General features: G+C 40.8%; 1 protein-coding gene across 1 annotated transcript in view; it reads right to left on the bottom strand.

Annotated features, from left to right (window-relative positions):
• The window catches only part of FUT9 (fucosyltransferase 9), a 114,765-nt gene extending 109,720 nt beyond the window's left edge, over positions 1–5,045 (bottom strand). The window contains exon 1 of the mRNA XM_037393090.1: positions 4,852–5,045. The gene's annotated coding sequence lies outside the window, so the exon portion shown is untranslated. The remainder of the gene's footprint in view (positions 1–4,851) is intronic.
• Between the last annotated feature and the right edge of the window lie 14,378 nt (positions 5,046–19,423).

Raw genomic sequence — 19,423 nt, 5'->3', positions numbered from 1 at the left:
TTAAGAAAATATAGTCATTTTTTCTGAACATTTAATATGTTGTGTTAGGAGTTTCCTCAGAGGAATGAAAGAAAAGTCTATCTTCATTAACTGCTAAATATAAAGCGGGGAAATTAAAACATTTGGATGTCATGTCAGCTATATACATTGTCTTCTATGATGTCACATTTGATTATTTTTTTTATGACTTTGACAGCATCATATTAAAAAATTGATTGCACAATGACAGTACAGTCTTTGAATTATTCAGGTTATGAGTACACTCTTACAGGAAGACTGTTTTGTGTTTCTTGCCATTTCTGAAAAACTGACATTTAAAAAAATGGAAAAGGAAAGGGAAAATGATTGCTAATAACTAATTAATAACTCAAGCTTGGCAAAGGTATCCTCATTTTAATAGAATATCACACAAATTAAAACCAGATTAAATGTAACATGCAATGTATTTCAAAAGTCACTTGAAACATAATTCTCAGGGTGACATTTTGGCCCCAGCGAAATTGATGGCAAGACTCCAATTCAGTTTTGGTGGACCCAGGACTTCCTTCTAACTGAAGAAAACATGTACATTTCCAATCTAATTTTAGAAACTGTCAGAATTCTTGTGGTACTTAATTTAATTAGCTTTACCCGTCCCTTCTCTTAGAATAGGGTCCAGGTACTAATGCTTACTGAAGCCAATGGGACCTTTTCCATTCGAGTCCCATAAAGGCGTCAGACCCTTAAAGTTGGAACTTCTTGAATAATTTCAGTGTTTATACTATTTTCCTATGATAGCTGGGTTTTGCCAGCTTTCTTTTTTGTTCCATTTTACCTCTATCTAATGTTAAATAAGTGCAATCTGTTGGTTCGCTTGTATCAAATAACTTCAGCTGTAACCCTTTTCAGAGCATCCAAATTTGTCTTTTCTTCATTACAATTTAAGGTTATTTTTAAATTTCTAAGGATATTTTTAAATCACTAAAGTTGGAAACATCTGTTCTCCAGCTTGATTAAATTCAGCTAGTCCTTTCATATCAGAACCATAAACCAAATAATGCCATTTTAAGAAACATGTTATTCCCATGACCTAAAAATGAAATTTTAATGGTATCAGATATGAAAGTAGCACTCAAAGTCAATCCCTTTTTCCAGTAAACCTGACTATTATTTGACTAGTCGGTCCCAGTAAAACTGCTCCTAGCTATATATACATTATTCTTTCTCACAAGAAATATCTCAGTTGAGCTGTCTGGGCAGGTAAGAACTATAGGCTTGAGTACAGCTCAGAAAGGTAAAGCGTGGAATATTCCATACAAGACATGAAATAAATCCTTCCAGCTACTGCATGGGGAAAAGTTCAAATTATCTTTTCACATCCTGGCCCCTCAAAAATGGTTAGCAGAGACCTTTTGGATTCTGCTCACAGCGGTGCCTGGGGAGAATCTCATACTAATTTAGCTGGGATCAGAATCATGACCACAGTTATACCAAGAGATGTGCTTGTATTCCCTTAGAAATATCTGAGGTTTTTTTAACAGTTTGTCATTCAAAATATAAACTTTGCTGTTCTCATTTATCTTCCAACATCTCTTGAAGACAACAAGAGTGCCTGTTTTCATTATAAGCAATGAAAATTAATTACAGATCACTTACACCACATTATTTTAGTTCACCTATTTAACCTGAATCTGGTCTGTTTCAACACATGAATGATCCTGGGACATTTTTTCATTCTTAAATGAACAGTTACACACTGGTGTTGCTTTCCTACTGATAAGCCAACCTTATTTCAAAATGTACAATTGGAAACAAGATATCACAATTCAATAATGTTTCATCCTGCAATATCAATATCAGTCTGCAAATATTCTGCAGGAAATAAAAATGTGAGAGTGTTCAGGACAAAATCCTTCTGTCCTTATCATTTACTGCTTACCCTCTACTCAAGCAAACTCCAGTTGAAGACAACAAATGGTACCTATACAAGTGTAGAGTAAAAACTGCAGAGTAATATAGCCCTCTACCAATTTCATGTGCTTTTAACATCCATCCTTGTGAAAGGCTTCACAGTTTAAACAGTTTCCCCAAAACACTACTGACTAAACTGAAATCAGAATCAGAGTGTTTCCCTTACAACTATTTGTGGTTTATCTGAGAACAGGCTGATCATTACAGGCAACAGAGAAACTTACTTTCGTGATAACCTTTAAATCTTACGGTTTCAGACTGCCACCAGCTGTGTCAGTTAGGATGTGATGAGACCTTTTTGATGAGTTTCATGCAGATTCCTCTGTATCACAAGAAAAATCATCATCCTGTAACTTGTACAGAAAAGCTAAATCTACAGAATTACAAGCTTTCCCTTCCCACAAATGTTGCGTGTAACTTGTATGTAGAACCACTTGAATCCCTTTACCCAGTGTAATGCAGGAGTAAGAAGTCCTTGCAAGAAAGAATTCTATGAAAATGTATAAGCGAAACGCATTAAAAACCCAACACAAAGCAAAAAAATCTGACAAAATTTAACAAAAAGCAGAAATTGTGGGGAAAAAATAATGACATTTTCCCTTAGTCTCCTTCAGTCTTAAGTGTTATCACAGCACCAGCTTCTGGAGAAGGGAGTGAAGGTTTAGTGTGACTCATATCTGTACTTGTTGGCTATTTGGCAAGGAGGCAGAGGTTGCTTTTTTGGGGCCTTTTTTTGCCCCCCCCCCCCCCCCCCTCCAGGTCTTTAACATTACTCTAAGCCAGAGATGCAAAATAGAAGAGGGAAGCGCTGCTGCCATAACAACCCTTCTCCACAGGAAACTATTGGGATACAGATAGTTACTACACTACCTACAAACAACCGTGTGCATCATGACACAACCAGAAAACGCTTTTCGGCCACAGCATCCCATCGTCCACACTCCCGGCTCAGGGCAGTGAAAGCAAAACGAGCACAGACTTCTCCCCCCGCCCCTCCCCAGCTTTATTTAATTAATTATTTACTTGGGGGGAGTGGTGGTGTCAGAAAAGTCCATTTGGGCCCCGAGTCCCGCCCGAAGCCACCTCCCATGGGAAGAGCCACGCTCCGCTGCACTCAGCGGACCCGCGAGTGGGACCGGGACCCTCCGCCGCCTCCCGGGGGGGGCGACTCCGGTGAAGCAGCCAATTCTGCTGAGCCGGGTTCGCCCCACCTTCAAATGGTCCTTTGCAAAAGTTCAGGCTCTGCCCCCTCCCCCTAACCGCCCCGGCGGCGGGGTGGGGGGCGCTGCGGCCCGTGGATGGGGGGACCCTGGCCCGGCCGGGGAGCGGGGCTGTCGGGGTGTCTGCGCGTGCGGCTGTGCGTGTGCGAGACCCCGGTGGGAATGGGCAGCGGTGCCCGGGGGGGGGGAGCAGCGGGGCGGGAGCCCCTTCCCCCGCAGCCCCCATGGAGCCTCGGGGACACCCCTGTTGCCCCCCCCGGACCTTCCGGCCCCGCGGGGCGGGCGCAAGCCCGGGCCGGGACCCCCCGTTCCCCCGGGGGCGGGGGCAGGCGTGAGCGCGGCGCCTCCTCTCCGCGCCCCCCCGGCTCCCCCAGCGCTCATCCCCGGGGCCGCTCCGGGATGGGAGGCGCGGAGGAAGGAAGACGGGGGATGCGCGGCAGGTGCTTTTTGGGGTGGGGGGGGCAGGGCCCGGTGACTCACCCGTCCGAGGCGGGGGCTGCGGGTAGCGCGGCGGCGGCGCTGCCCCCGGGGCGCGGGGGGGCGGCGGGGCAGGAGCAGCAGCGGGTGCGGGAGCAGGGGGGAGCGGCGGGGCCCGGGCTGCTCCTGGGCGCGCTCTCGCTGCCCATCCCCGGCGCTGCCGCCGCCGCCGCGGGAGGAGGATGCGAGGGAGAGTCAGCCCCGGGCGCGGGCACGCGCAGCGGCGGCGGCGGGGGGGCCGGGGAGCGGCGCGGAGGCGCGCAGCGGAGGGGGAGCAGCTGGGGAGCGCGGGCGCTCGCTCCTGCAGCCCTCCGTTTCTCGGCCCGTCATCCCTGCGTCCCTCAGCCCTCATTTTCTCATTCTTCCATCCCTTCTTCCTCCAGCCCACCTCCTCCCATCCCTCCATCCTTCGCCCCTCCATCTTTCCATCCGTCCATCCCTCACTCCTCCATCCCTCCACCCGTTATCCCTCCATCCCGCCATTCCTCAGTCCCTCCGCTCCCTCGGCCGCGGAGCCGCGGTGTCCGTCCGTCCGTCCCCCCCCCCCCCCCCCAGCCCTCCGCCGCAGGGTGGCCCCGGAACCCCGGGGCTGCGGGGGGCGCGGAGGCAGCGCCGGTGGGCGCGTCCCCCCCCGGGAAGGGCGACCTGCCCCTCTGAAGGGCAGGAGGTCCCCGGCCCCGCTTCCTCGCCGCCCCCTAACCCCGAGGGGGGCAGCGCTGCTAGCGCTTGCCCATCCTCCCCGTCCTTTTTTCTTTCCTTTTTACCCACCCGGCAGGAGGAAACAAAACCGTGCAGTGGCAGGGAAAAAAGGCGGTAAACAAGAGGAAAACATATAGAGTACAATAACCATTGACTATATGGGCAATAAACCATGTACTGGAGTAGTTCTTAAAAGCAGTCGTTCAAGCCTGCTCCTGAAACCTGAAGGACTTCCCAGATTATTTATTTAGGATCAAGAGTAATTAATTTGACATTAAAAATAAAAGAAAGGACTGCTGAAAGTGCATTGTGTAAACAGGAGACCTGTAAATCAAGTATGTCAAATAAACAAGCACACCGCAAGCTGGCTAGCAAACCTTTATCCTTGCTCCGAACTCTCCTTGCATTATATAATGTTGATAAACTGCTGCAAATACATTTGGGGAAAAGACACTGTGATGACGAGACCATAGTGCTATCTATTAGCGTACACGAGTAGCCTTACCTGCCAAGCAGTTGCTTCAGACGTTCATCCGTGCATTTCTCATCAGCCCTCCAAGTAAACAATTTACTAGATGCTCAGTGCAGACACATGATACCCTGGTGTCAGTGTCTCTGTCCTAGATGTTTCTGAATGGCTTGTGGATTATTAACTTCCTATGCTCCTCTGCTCTGCCTCGTACCAAGAGCCGTGCAGGTACCAACAGCTCCCACTTGTGAAGCCAGGGAAGAGAGAGATTGGGTAGATTTCCACGTAGCTCCACATTTCAAACTGCTGATTTGCTGTAAGGGCTCCAGTCGCTTAAGAGAATTGGTCTGGTCTTCTAACAGGTTTATTCCAAAAGACAGCCCTGACCCAGAGTTCACCAACGACAATACGAGTATTTCTATAACCGTGGTGGGAATTGGTTCAAACCACTGCGACTTCACTGTTGGCGTGAAGGCATTTCTGAGTGCCACTATTCTAGTAAGAGCTAGTAAGAACTAGTAAGAACTCCTGGGGAAAAATTAAAATTACTAAGATCTGCATCTTTTTCAGAAAATCATTGAGAGAAGGTCAAGGACCTGCTTCTGCTCCCTTGCAGCTATTCGCAAAAATATATACTAGGAGGCCCATTATAACCCCTGGCTAGAGGATGTCCTCTGGTCTCCACAGGCTCAACCAAGCCACCTAATGCAGTCAGCAAGGGGAGGGAAAGAGGGGACACTGTAAAATTATTAGGTCAGTTTTTGGGCACCTGTAAAGCCAGTAGGAGCAGGACTCAATGTTTCATTTTGAGCTATTGCTACTTGCAAGGAAATTCCTAACAAAGCAATCTTTTGGCATTTTTCTCTTCTCTGGTCTCAGTCCTGGGATTATGTCTGAGCACCCCTTTAACTTGCAGATTTCTGTTATTTCCCCTGTGCTCATTGCTCCCCCACCCTTCTTCTCAAGAGATGGGAGTAGTCAGGGAAGAGAAAGGAAGGGAAGGGAAACTGGGCAGTGGGAAAGATTTGGGTTCTGCATAGATAATAACATCTTTGAGCAAGAACTGATCTATTATGAGTGGCACAGAAACCGGCTTATATTTTTTAAAATAGTTAATACAGGGGTTTAGTATATGTAATGCAGGTTTTAATACAGTTAATTTTCTTTAGTTCCTCTCTTGCTCTGTAGTTGCTGATTTAACAGCTCCAGTAGGAACAACCGAGGCCAGTGTAGCAGCCCGGTAGTGACAGTGATTCCTGAGAAATGGGAGACTGAGTGCAACATTTTTTCCTCTGAGATTCAGAATAGGAAATGAACCGCTGAGGTCCTGTCTATTCTCAGATGAATGGCTTTAGCTCTTTCCTACCTTTGACTACAAATGTAGTCTGCACCAAAGCAAGCACATATATGCCCACAGAAAATGTGTTTTCACCAAAATTATTTTGTTGGAGATGTGTCAGTTCTTCAGGAAATTACAGGGCTCACTTCAGATTCTTGCATGCTTTTTACATATATGTACAAGGATTTACCCTTATGTACAAGGATTTATCAAGATTTTCTGTTTTTAAATGCTAGCAGCATTTTTTTTTAATGAAGAATACAAACATTAACCCTTACATTTCAGAGTCATTATAGCGAACTAGTTTATTCTTAGATATGAGGTTGCATCTCTTCTATAGAACCTTTGGGTGACAGCCCAAACATCTAAACATCTCTCTCTCATCTGAGAGAAAATGTAAGCCTTTTGTGATTATACCGTTGCTACATAAATTGCCTTTGCAAAAGCTGTCTGCTGAGCTTGCCACCTTAGATGGGAAATATGCTTAGGTTGCTTTTTGAAAGTTCCAAAATATTTTCTGGGAGCACAGTTTGATAAAAGGTTTCATTCACATAATGAAAAACACGTGGATATTAATAGATGTTTTAAAAGTAAAAAAAATAATAGATAGAGACTGTGTTCTTTAAGCAGGATATTGTAAAGTTCAAAAAAACCAAAACACAATTAGAAAAGTAAATCGGTATGAAACAATCCCTTCCTCAAACAGCTCTCCAACCCCAAAACTAGGTATTTATTGAAATAATATAAAAAAAAAAAAAAAGATGAGGATTTATTTTTTACCTAACATCATCGGATCATTTATGTGAGGCATGCTTTTAAATAAGGACATTTAAGTACTTCCTAAAAATGTACATGCAGTACTGAAATTTGTGCTTTTCCACTGATGTCTCCATAAAGTTAGTCCTAGCAGTGTTTGTGAGGGCAGGGCTTCGCTTTTCATTCACATCCATTTTGGAGGACTTGTGCTCGTGGGAGCCCTGTGTGCATTTTCCTATTTGTAATTGATTGTTGGCTAGAGGTTAACTGCATCATTTAAAAATCTATCATCATTTGGCTTACTGTTCTTGACGTTCATTAGTTATGGCTTGCCTTAAACTTGGCCCTGATTCTACAGCCGGATCGGCTAATGGCAGTACCTGGTGCTGTGCAATCAGCCTTAATGACCTTGATGAGTGCAGTGACCCGCTGCAGTTTGCAGGGTTGTAGGACAAGAGTAGGATCCTAGATCCAGACAAAAACTGTGTTGTACAGTGAGAGTCAAACCCAGGCTGAGGCTTGGATATGATTAAGTTAGAAATTAACAGAAAATATTAAGAAAATTTTCATCTGGGAAAGAGCTATGTGTTCTCAGTTTTTACGTTACACCAACTTGAACGCATTTAACCTGATATCCGAGTAGTTTAAGTCTCCATTCTTAGGCACATTTATAGCATCTGCTAATGCCTTTAATTTTAGATAAAATAAAATAAACCACTTATTAAAATATCTTCTATATGGAAATGTAGCTAGTGGGCTTTATTATAGCTTTCATTTAGTCATGAAATATCTTCTTTGCTCCATATTGTTTTATCAAGGAAGTGAGATGAAGAAATCTATGGTAAACTAGGGTGGTTTTGGTTTTGGTTTTGGTGTTGGTGTTGGTTTTGGTTATTTTGTGTGTGTGTGTGCATAGTGCCATTTTTGTTGAGTAAGTTTCTTTGCTAAACAGCAGTTTCACATTATACAAGACAATCAGATTTCAAATTTAAAATTAAACGCCTTTGCACTATGCCTCATAGGACTGATCCTGAAAAAGTATTTTGCTCTAACAGGCCAAGATAAAGCAGGGACTTCACTCAAGAATACAAACTGGTCTGGGGTGCCGCTATCTATGAAGAGATGTAGTTGGCTGCATCCAAGAGATGTAGTTGGCTGCATCCAAGCCTCAGTCTCCACTGAGCACAAAGAATGACTGTGAAAAGTACAACTTCTCTAGTTAAGACTTTCTGTCATGAATTTCTTAAAAAATTTTATTACCTTCACATACCAAACACAAAGAACTTTAAAGGTAAGCTTATATCAGCTGGTGAAAAAAGAAACAACATGTGAGAGAAGAAATGAAATAGTTGCCCCTTTTCCATTACAGGAACAATTTAGGAGAGGGAGGATATCATCAGAAACCAAACATATAGGCACTGGTATAACTTTCTTCCTATTATAATCAAATGTAAAAGGGACAAATAATTGAACTAGGGGACTTCAATATACTTGCAGATTCTCATAATATGCAGCAAATCTTTACAGTCCTACTCTCCAAGGAGATTCTTGAGTAAATAATAATGACTTAGGCCTCTTGGATAAATGAAGATGGATGTACTGAGAAAAATCTAATTATGGATTTCTTCTGCCTTGACTCCTATCTTGCGCGCCAGTATCATATCATTGATACTTCATATATATTCCAGCAGTGATGTACTAAAATGAAGCTTAATGCAAAAAACCCCGAGCATAAACACATCAACAGATTTGTTTCTTCAGTGATTCAATATTAAATCTGGTGATTTTGGAAACAAAAGATGTACCAATTTCTTTGAATGTTGGCTGGTGCTACCAAGTCAATACAACTATGCTACAAACTGCAGGCTGTTCTGTGTATCAACCACAGAATTGTTCATTAAGGGCCATGTCTTCACGAGGAGTGATTTAAAGGTATTCCTACAGTAGCATACCACAGCAGCAACATTCTCCTAGTAAAGGATGCAGCTTATTTTGTGAAAGCTATATATTGCATACTTTATCTGATTACCCCTTAGTTAAACAAGCTAAACAGCTGAACAAGTTAAACAGCTAAAAGCTCTGGGATTTTTGTGTGGTGTTTTTTTTTCATGTGTGTTTTGGTTGTTGTTGTTTTTTTTTAAATGCAAGTGGACTTATAACAGGAGCTTCTGGAAGACATTTTCATATCTGTGGCTCACAAAGCTATACCAGCAGAAGCCTACATGTAGGCATAGCTTAATTTTAGATTGATACAGATGGCAGAATATTGGAAAAGTTATTGAGTGCATTAGTGGAAGAAAAATATCTGAGGTCCCAGCTTGTTTGGCAATTTTTACTGCTAATACTGAGAGGAATAGAAATACAGCCTTTTCATGTTAGAACCCAGTCTGGCTGGGCAGAGCCTACAGTTAGAAAAAGGAACTTGTTTTCTATTTGAAATATGGCTCTGTATATATGAGACTGAACTAGCGGAGACAAGCAAAACATTAAACTTCATAGTAACCCTTTTCACAATGTCCTTGCAGGGGCATAGCACGGTTCAAAAGTCTTTTCACCCATGTGAGAGTTAATCCTCTGTTCTCTCTGAGTGTTTTACTTCAATATTCATTACAACTATTAATGATTAATCATAGATCTGTTTCTTGGTTTTGAGCTCCTTTCTAACATTCCTGGCTTCATTCATTTGTCTGGAAGGACCATAAGCTGTTAAGAGTCACAAACCATCTTTTTATTCTCACATTTTGCAGTATGTAGGACAACAGAGCCATGGTCCACCAGTATGGTTCCAAATAGCAACGAGTAATAATGATAATGTATCGACTCCAAATCCTGCATTCTCATAGGATAGACAGCTGGGAGATGTGAAAAGCCTCAAACTCCTTTGATGTTAGAAAAATATGCATTGGAGTGGGAAGCAGCTGTGAAAAGTTTGTATATGCAGACAAGCTAAAGTTAGTAGCCCACAAAGGGATTTGAGAAGCTGCCTTCCTGCTGACTGCAGGAGATGTGGTGAAAAAAAGCACTTGGTGCTTTGGAAACTTCTACCTCAAGTATGCATACAGTCAAAGGTTTTCATTCCAGTTAATGATAAATTAATGTCCAAATCTTTGTAAATTTGCAGAGCAAGTAAGAGACTATTTCAAATTGTTTATGCTTGTTGAAGTTAAATACATAAAATCATTCATATACTTCATGAATCATTTGAGAAACTATAGTCACAAAATCCACTGGCATCTAAAGGACTGAAACTTCCAAGAAAGTGTATTTGGAAAAGTTTCAGATTTTTCATGAGAGCATAAGACTGAAGAACAAGTCAGACGGTGATTACATTTTTTGCCACAAAGTTCCACTTGAGTAAAATCCATACAGTAATTAATATATTTTGAGTACACACAAACTCCAAAACTCCATTGGTGCATTCAGAACATGGTCAGTCACACTAGATGTCAATATTCACAAAGTTCAGTTTAATTCACTCTTCTGAGGAAACACTTTCCAGAAACTTTGCAACTATTACTAAACCCAAACCAGAAGATTAATCAGAATATTAAAATTAAAAAGTGCAAATTTGTGTAATTACTGTTGTGGCTGTGATGGTCTAAGGACATAAGAGAAGTGAGGTCTGCAGAGAGAAGAAATCTCTCTGGCAAACTAGCCGATGGATTTAGAAAAGAAGCAGTACTCCCGTCCCACCTCTAGTTTATTACCTCCCCTTTATTTGAGTAATATTTAATATATAAATACTGTGTCTGATGAATCTAAGTCTTGTGACTGCAACAGGACTATCTGCAACATGAATAACAAGCAGCAAGATTAGGTCATGTCATGTTCTTTCTAAGTGCCTAACTGAATAACCTATTACAAATCAGAGTCTTGATACCACTGCCTGAATTTATATGTACTCTAAATCCCCCTCTAGAATTTTATTCAGGGGAAAACCAATGCATATGTGAATTTTTGAAATGCAAGGGTTTCAAAGCGGCTAGCAGAAAAAATTTCTTTCCCCCATTTTTTCACTTGCTGCCATCTCAATTATGATCACTTATTTGGCTAAAATTTCCCATATGGAGTGTTCAATGTAAAGTGGCTTGTTCTCTGTCAGAGTTTCCTATCTTTTAAGCTGCAATGAATTGCAGGAACATACAGATTAGGATGTAAATTCATGGTTGGTACAAAGGGATACAACCCCTTCAAAACTAACGGCATACTTTTATTTATATATTTGTTTATGTTTAATGTTGGGAAAAAGAAGTTGCAAGATCTAATCTTACCATCTATATTAACCTTGATGAAGAGCATAGTCTCTGGAACACCTAAAACCTTCACTTATTTCAAAATAATGATATTGGAAACAAATGCAAGCAAACAACAACAAGAGCAAAACCCAGAAATGCTGTTGCATATGCCTGAATGTAAACAATTTTCATACTGTAACATAGTTTACTCTTTCCTTCTTCTTTGATCCATTTATTCTTTAATTTGTGGTAGAGTAGAAGTCCAGGACAGTATTTAAATTTATATTCATTAAGGAGCACTGCAGATATATGATGTAAAAAAATGATACACCGTAATTACCTGTAATTAATTTTCCTGAGGAAAAAGAAAAAAAAAAAAAAAAAAAGGCACACTACGTGCCCCAAAGATAGCTGCTGCATGTTTAGTTCAGTGACTGTATGCTGGACGACTTATGGTGTGTGCTCCCCTTTGGTTCATCCCAAAAGGTAGCCAAGTATAGATGCATTTATTTTAAGCCCGGAGAAGACACTGACTTAGTCTGCATATCACAGAACAGACAACATTCCTCCGCAGGTAGGAATTATTCTTCCTTTTTAATATCTAGCACCAACATTTATTGTTTGCATTCCATCCTTTGGAAAGTCATTCAATGTTGAATTAAAGAGTTACGAAAAATTTTCCACTTCCCTTGGTAAGCCGCACCAGTGATTAATTGCCCTTGCTAAATTTCTTTTTCTTCCTAATTTGTACTTTTCTGTCTCCATTTTACCCAGAAACTGAACCTTGTTATGTTGTTGTCTGTCAGATTAAAGTGTCCCAAATATCAGAAGTCTTCTCCTCTGGGTCCTTATGAACCATGATGAAACTGCCTTTTAAACTTCTGTTTGATACACTAAGTAGGTTGTGGATCAGGATGGCAGACCCGATGATGAGTCTCTTGAGATGCTGAAGTCACTCTGGCTCAGATAATGGCGTGACATTTAAAAGACTTCTTTAAAATGTCTGTATATTTTTTAATAATTTGTTTTAATTGTAATCACACACTCTTAAAAAAAAAAAGAAAAAGTACAGTTCCCATCCCTCAATATCCTCTTCACAGGCCTGATTCTCCTGACTAGCTATAGCTTGAGCTATATTTTTTCTACATTATCCAAACACTGTGGAGTAAATCTGCACGTGATCAGACGCTAAGATGTTTCAATAGCTTTCTCACCCTTGTTTCTGAATGCTTCAAAGCCTTTAGTTCAATGTATCCTGCTGACAGCCCTGTGACGCAAGATAGTATTATCCTTTGTAAACAAAAGGAACTGAGGCACAGAGTGACTTAGACAAATGCTGTCAAAAAATATCAATTTGTTTAGGCTGCCAACTTTCAGGTACTCAGAGACAGATTTTTTTAAACCTTAAAAGTCCAGGTAGGCAAATTAGTTTGAGGAGATCATTAGCCTGAGGAGATGCTAATCCCTCTTCATTGGTGTTAGGCATCTAACTTCTCAGGTCCTTTTGAAAATCCCTGTAGGCATAATTTCTGTAATTTTTTAGTGTCTAAATGTATTTTAAAATATGGCCCTTGGTAGCCTTATTTTCAGAGTACTTAGGATTGCTATAGCACTTTGTACACCCAGAACACAGCTCAAGTGCACTTTGCTTACAGATGTAAGCACTCATCACTTTTATAAATCAGTCCCCATATGTCTTGGGTTGAATATTTACAAAAAATCTTTCTTACATATATTTCACTCATGAACTAATTTTTTCTCCACTCACTGTATGCCATTCTTTACTTTTCCCCTTTTACTGCAATAGTCTGGTTACTTCAATACTCAGCTTCTCAAGTCCTTTGCCAGGAGGAGAATGATGTTGATGGTTTCTTTCTCCTCAGCTGAGTGTAAATTTGAGGCTATTTTGTTTTTCTAACAAAGCCTACATCTAGCTCTTTCTTCATTGACTTGCAATTTCAAATCACTTCTAAATTTGTTCTATGTGTTGTATATTACATACATCAGATACTTGTTTCCTTGTTCTCTTGTTGACTCCTGAAATCAGTTTCTCTAGGTTCCAGGAGCTGCATTCCTTTAGTGCTCAGCCATCGATAACGGGCAAGTTGTGTCCAGCCCTAAAGCCTCTGGGCTTGGGTCCACGCTTCCATGGCCCCTGCCAGCATTCTGCAGTTGTATTGTGCTACACCATGCTGCTATTCTGGAGTCAAAGATAAATAATTCTACACAGATTAAGTATCAGAATAGCTACCTCTAACCAGTGTCTATTACTTACAGGAGATATAACAACATTACAACACCAATAGGTGCTACAGCACAAAATCACACAAGACTAAACAAGGCTAAAATAAATTAAGTAATGTCCGCCTGGTCATTAGGCAACTGCAATTTCACTTAAGCAAGCTGAAACAAACCTTGTGATTGACAAAGGCAAGATTAGACAAGGAGAGTCTGAAAATCTTCATCCTGAGTCCTTGCAGTTATTAAAAATCTTGTAGCCTGTTACTACCCACAGTGATACTGCATTTACTTCACTACAGGGACACAACAGTTACCTCATCTGGGAATCTAAAATTAGATGAGGTGAATCTAGTCTTTGGAGACCAAGCTACAACCAGGCTACTAGCAATGGTGAAGAGCAAAAAGGTGTGTTCCTTAGCCTGCTGTACTAATCATGGTAAAGACACAGCTTCAGAGCTCTTTTGGTTGTACCAGTCATCACTTCCAATATAGCCTGAAATCCTAGAAGCATAATGAGCTTTCCAACGTTTTAATTTCTAATGTTAAATAATTTCCTATGAATTTATTAAAGGCTTCATAAATTAAAATTAAAATTCTGCCTAAATTTAAATTAAAATTCAGAGAAATTTCTTACAACTTAAATTCCTACTATATTAGTTGCAAAGGTAGAATTGATATCTTACTGACTAGACTGACTTTTTTTCCAGTCTTAGCCTAAATTCATTACTCAAAGGAATGACTCAGTTGATTGGCTAATGATGGCCCAAGCTCTGCTAGAAATTGTTAGAGAAGTGCAGGATTATGAGGCTGAGTGAGGGAGGGTCTCTGCTAGGCAGGTTGCAGGGAGGAGTGTAAGCCATGCTGGTACTTCTGGGTGGTTCCCTGCTGGGCATGGTGTGGGGAGCCTGTGGCTCCACATTTGCACGTGGATCATAGTAATAGGGTATATTAATAATAGTGACCTCTGGCAGACTGGTACAGTCAGCACTGCAAAGTTTTATAAAAGGAAAACCAAGAAACATGGGCAGTGCTCTGGGGTGCTGTCTTTAACTTGCAGACCATGAAATGGTAGATCTGCAGCATTAATGTTTCCAGGTGTAGTCTTGTCCAGGCTGCATTGGAATGGAGTAATTTTCTTTTTTTATGTTCACGTCCGGTGTGCTGAGGATACCCCAGTAATGGAAAATGTCTGTGTTTGAGAGATAAGGCCATGAAGACGCTAATGGAGCATTCTGATAAAGCAGTTTTGCTGCAGCCAAAGACAGACACCTAAAACCACAGCCTAGGTCTTTGGACTTTCAGCCAAACCATTAAGCAAGACAGTAAAACCAAACTGCACAGAATTAGATTCTAGGCTCACGCTCACATCAGTACCTCCTTTTAAAGTCACTGGCAGTTACCTATCTGTATCCAGAGGCAGAAAGTGGTCTTTAGTAGTAATTAAGTGACTCTTGTTTATTGCCATCAGTTGATTAGTGTAGTGAATTGATGCAACCTGCAGGAAACCACTCAGCAGGCAGCACAAAGAACTCTGTAAAACGCCTATGTATTTCAAATCTTGTGAGCCTGAAAAACCCCTGAGGATCACACAGTCCCTAGCAAACCATTGAGCTGGGATCAGACACTTTCCAGCTGATGGCATTGACAGTAAAACCATCGTATGCTGTAACAGCATACACTGCATGTAACTTGCGCCGCTCCTGAGTAATGCACAGATATTGCAGAAGGCACACAGGAATGTTAAAAAGTAGTTACTTTTTACACTTTCCACCTGAATAACAGCAAGCTATCTTTAAAGACATGCAACTGTAAAATCATATTTTGGTATACCTGGTAGTAACAAAACATGATTTAAAGTAAGCAGTGATTATTAAGAAATCATTATATTTTAATTCTGTATGAATGAAGGTTGCAAAACCAACTACAGATCTGGAGGTCTGACACAACTCTTCGGTGTGCATCTCTTAAATCTGTTCATAGGAGGGGCTGGAGGCACATCTTTGGAATTTCTTGGGGTTTTCTGAGGATTGAAAGTAACATTTTCTTCTCTTCATTTAACATATTTTAACAAAAAATATTCATACCACAAATGAAGCCTTAACGAAAATAGCCTAGGTTCCTGGCTGACAATAGCGAAAGAATGCTTTCTGGCACATTTAAGAAATGCAGACTGCTGTTCTTGTCAAAGAAAGAAGGCTGTTATCTACATTCATCTAACATTATCTGTTCTTTGTGAGCTCTCCTCTGGATCTTCTGCTCATTGTACTGTTTTCTGTTACCAATCAAATCCCTTTACTCAACAGAAGATCATCATTTTACCGCAGAACAATGATGCACTAAATGAAGGTTCGCTTTACTCAGAACTACATTGCTCCACACTGAAGCAATTTAGGTCTGCTCTACTCTGCTTAACAAGCGAAGCACGAGGCATTTCTGATACAAAATATCATCACGCTTAAATTTTTGCAAGCTTGTCTAAAGTTTGATGCTTTGTCCTTTGCATATTCTACTAGCTGATTAGATGTCTCTCAAGTCAGGATATAGCCATGCAAATGACTTTTTGCTTGGTTTGAAATTACTATAAATATACTCCGTGGCAGCTTTTGAGCTACCGTTACCAATTATGGCATATCAAAAGCCAAGGATGGTGATGGGGAAGGGTGGCATTTTTGCTGATTGAGGAGACCAGAGATTATTTTGAGATTCTCACATTTGTAATTTAGTTCCCAAACCACTCCACGGAGGAGGTAATCAGGGATAGATGGCCCTATGCCTAATATAAATTATTTTTCCTTTTCTGTTACATTATTCATGCTGGACTGAAACTAGAGTGACAGAGGAGTCACTTGAAAGAAGTTTCCTTCTATCCTACCACAGACCATTGATGAAGTAGGTTGCACAGGGGTGCAATATGATAGTTGAGAACTGAGCCTTAAACTTTAGTAACAGAGGTCAACAGTTTCTTGAATGAAATTAGATTTTGTTAGGCTATCTCCAAGCTTTTGATGCTCCATTTATTTTCAGTTTATTGAAATGAATTCCACGAGGAAGTCAAATGACCTCAGCGATTTTCTCTGACAGTTATTTTTGACCCTTTGGACATGTAAGCTCACGTCACATTAATTCAATAGGTCAAATTCTCCTCTGAAACAGTCTCAGGACTGTCTCTTTGTGACAAAGACCTATCCACTGTATCTTCTGAGGAGCACTGAAGTGCTGACATATAATACATTCCGTTATTAGTTCAGATTCAGCTACTATATATATTACTTATATATTTGAAATATGATCTTGATCCATTTTATGATCAATCTTTGATTATCTTCGCCTTCTCTTTACTTATTTCTTTCAGTATAAGTGGTAGCAGAAGGAAGTTTCCTTTTGCAAAGTTAGGTGCCATGTAGTAAGGTTAAGGTTTTGTCCTTTATTTTTTGTAGGATATAAATTGCGTATCAAGATGCCAATTAGCTTTAATACTTAATTATTGCTAAGTGTAAAATTAGCCATAAAGGGTTAATCTTATAGGTCATTGTGTGGGTCAATATTTTAGAGCACGTTTTAGACATTACTTGGCTCCAAAGCATGTCTAAGACAATGAAGGATTTCTATTATTTGCAGTGGGTTTGGAATATGTCCAAAGCTATATTGACTGGAATCCCTAAGAAAACCCTTTCAGCCTCCAGAATTAGCCTGCTTTAAAAACTCAGTGATGTATAGAATGAAAGAAATAAAGAAATATATCTTTCGCTGACACTGGACTCGTACAGCTGCTTGTGCAACTCACAGTTTTGTAATTTAGAAAACTACTGTCCACACTGTTTCTTTATCTTCCAGTCAGTAGCAATGTGGATACATTTCTTTGGTTTGGTTTGTTTTTGGTTTTGGTGTTTTTTTGTTTTTGTTTTTCTTTATATTTGGAAAAGGGTTTGTTCAAGCTTGAATTGTTTAAATCAAAACTGGATGTCTTAAGGCCTACATTCTTGCTCAGCTACAAGCTGAGAGACTGAGTAATGTTAACTTGTGCTGTAGGGAGAAATGTTTCTGTTCATTGCAGGAACTATTAGATTAAATTGTTTGGCCTGCACTAGGCAGCAGGTCAGACTAGATGAGCTTAGTGGTCCCTAGTGGCCCTAAAATATGAGTCTGTAGCTTTCTTCTAGTTGCCACTTAAGTCCTTATCACCATTACTTTGAGTAATTTATAATTTCAGAATTAGTTCCATCAATCTGAAATTACTCCATGAAATACTATTTTAAAGAGGATTTTTTACCCACTTAATGGTAATCTCAAAGGCCTGGACTCACACTGGGAATTTTGGCTCAGTGCAGAAGTGAGCCAAACTACCTCTTCAGTTCTACTTAGCAGCATCCCCAGCCACAAGTTAGGGAAGTACATTTTACACACAATGATTAGAGAAATACTTTAATGACTGGGAAGGTACCTCAGAACAGGATTCACAAAACCCAGTGTACAGAATTTCTAAGGCAATTAGGAGGAGTTGCTGAAGTGAAGAACTTGGCTTAAAGCCTCCTTAGGGACGTGGTTTAGCGGTGAATTTGGCAGTGCTAAGTTAATGGTTGGACTCTATGAACTTAAATGTCTTTTCCAACCTAAATGGTTCTATGATTCTATTCTATTGTTCTTTGTGAGACAGAGATGTCTAAATCCAAGCTGGTAGACACACCTTTGGGCACTCATTAACTCTTTCCTGGGTTTGGGTGCTGAAGTCAGTACCTTTTTGTAAAGGAATAAACCACTTGTAGAGCAGGGGGAAGGTTCAGTCCCCCATCTGCCATCCCATCTTTGCTATCAAGCTGTAGGCTATGTTGTGACATACTAATATTAATCTCTGGTGTTTATGTCATTCTTCTTTATATAAATACTTTAAATATTTATTCCAAGGCACCACTCAAATCTATGGTCTACTAATTCATGCGTACTGTCCCTGGCTCAAGGTCAGTGCAAAGTGAATGTGTTGACTCTTGAGTGGTCAGGGATACCTCCTCCTGTGGGTTTATGCCATGTGGTTAGAGCACATACTCTAGATCAGAAACCCACAGCAGCTAAGGAAGAGTAAAGATACTTGTTTGTCCCGCTGCATTTTAGGCACAACACAGACACAGAACTGTTCATTGTGGCCAAGAATTAAGTGCATGCCATAGGGGTTTTGCTGACAAAAAGGAGGGTCTTTAAGTGACTCCCATGAGGCAATTTCCAAATTAAGTGCCTGAAGAGGCAGCTATTTGACCGCAAACCCTGTTATTGATGCTTGAATGTTTATTTTCCCCCAGAAATTCTCTTTTAAGCTCAGCATCTAAAACCCGAGATTAACACTGTATATGTACCATCTCTGTTCTGATGAGGGGCCAGAGTGCTGCAGGTACAAATAGGCATTGCGCTAGAAACAGTTCCCAGACACATCCTTCCAGAGGACAGAAGTAAAAGAAAAGGCTCTGGAGTTGCCTGCAGAGAAATGATTCACGGGTCTCATTACTGGAGACATAATGTGCTCTCTCTCTCCAGCATCCAGTTTGAAACATTGGCTGACAAAACAAAGGAGCCCTGCTGTTGGTGTAACCAGCCATGCCTTTGGGGAATGTTTAGTGATGTTAGTAGTGGGCCAAGCCCCTCTCACTTGACAACAGATATCATTATGACTGCTGATATTGACATATTTTCAAAATGGGATAGTATATCTGTGACCTCTGATTCTTTGAGAAACACGCACGGGAAACTACTCTGGCCCATCAAGTAGAATTTGGGGTCCCATCTTGCTGGCATCAATCTTGGGAAAATTACTGCAGAATTTAGTACAATAGAATAATGAAGAGTGTGAACTTGAAAACTTTTCTGTTTCTGCTCTCTGGCAGAAAATGGGAACCTATATCCTAGACTGAACTGGGAAAAATTACAAGGAGAGGAAAAAAAAAGTAAATTAAAGAATGAACTTACTCTTTCTTTGACAGAATTATGAGGAACACTGGCCATACTCTGTTAGCCCATACTGGCACTATTCTGTTGCTACGACTGGCAGCAG

Source organism: Falco rusticolus, chromosome 6, assembly GCF_015220075.1.
Source record: "Falco rusticolus isolate bFalRus1 chromosome 6, bFalRus1.pri, whole genome shotgun sequence".
In the NCBI taxonomy this organism is placed as follows: domain Eukaryota; kingdom Metazoa; phylum Chordata; class Aves; order Falconiformes; family Falconidae; genus Falco; species Falco rusticolus.
Note: the sequence above shows the minus strand (reverse complement) of the source record. Positions and strands in the feature narration are given on the sequence as shown.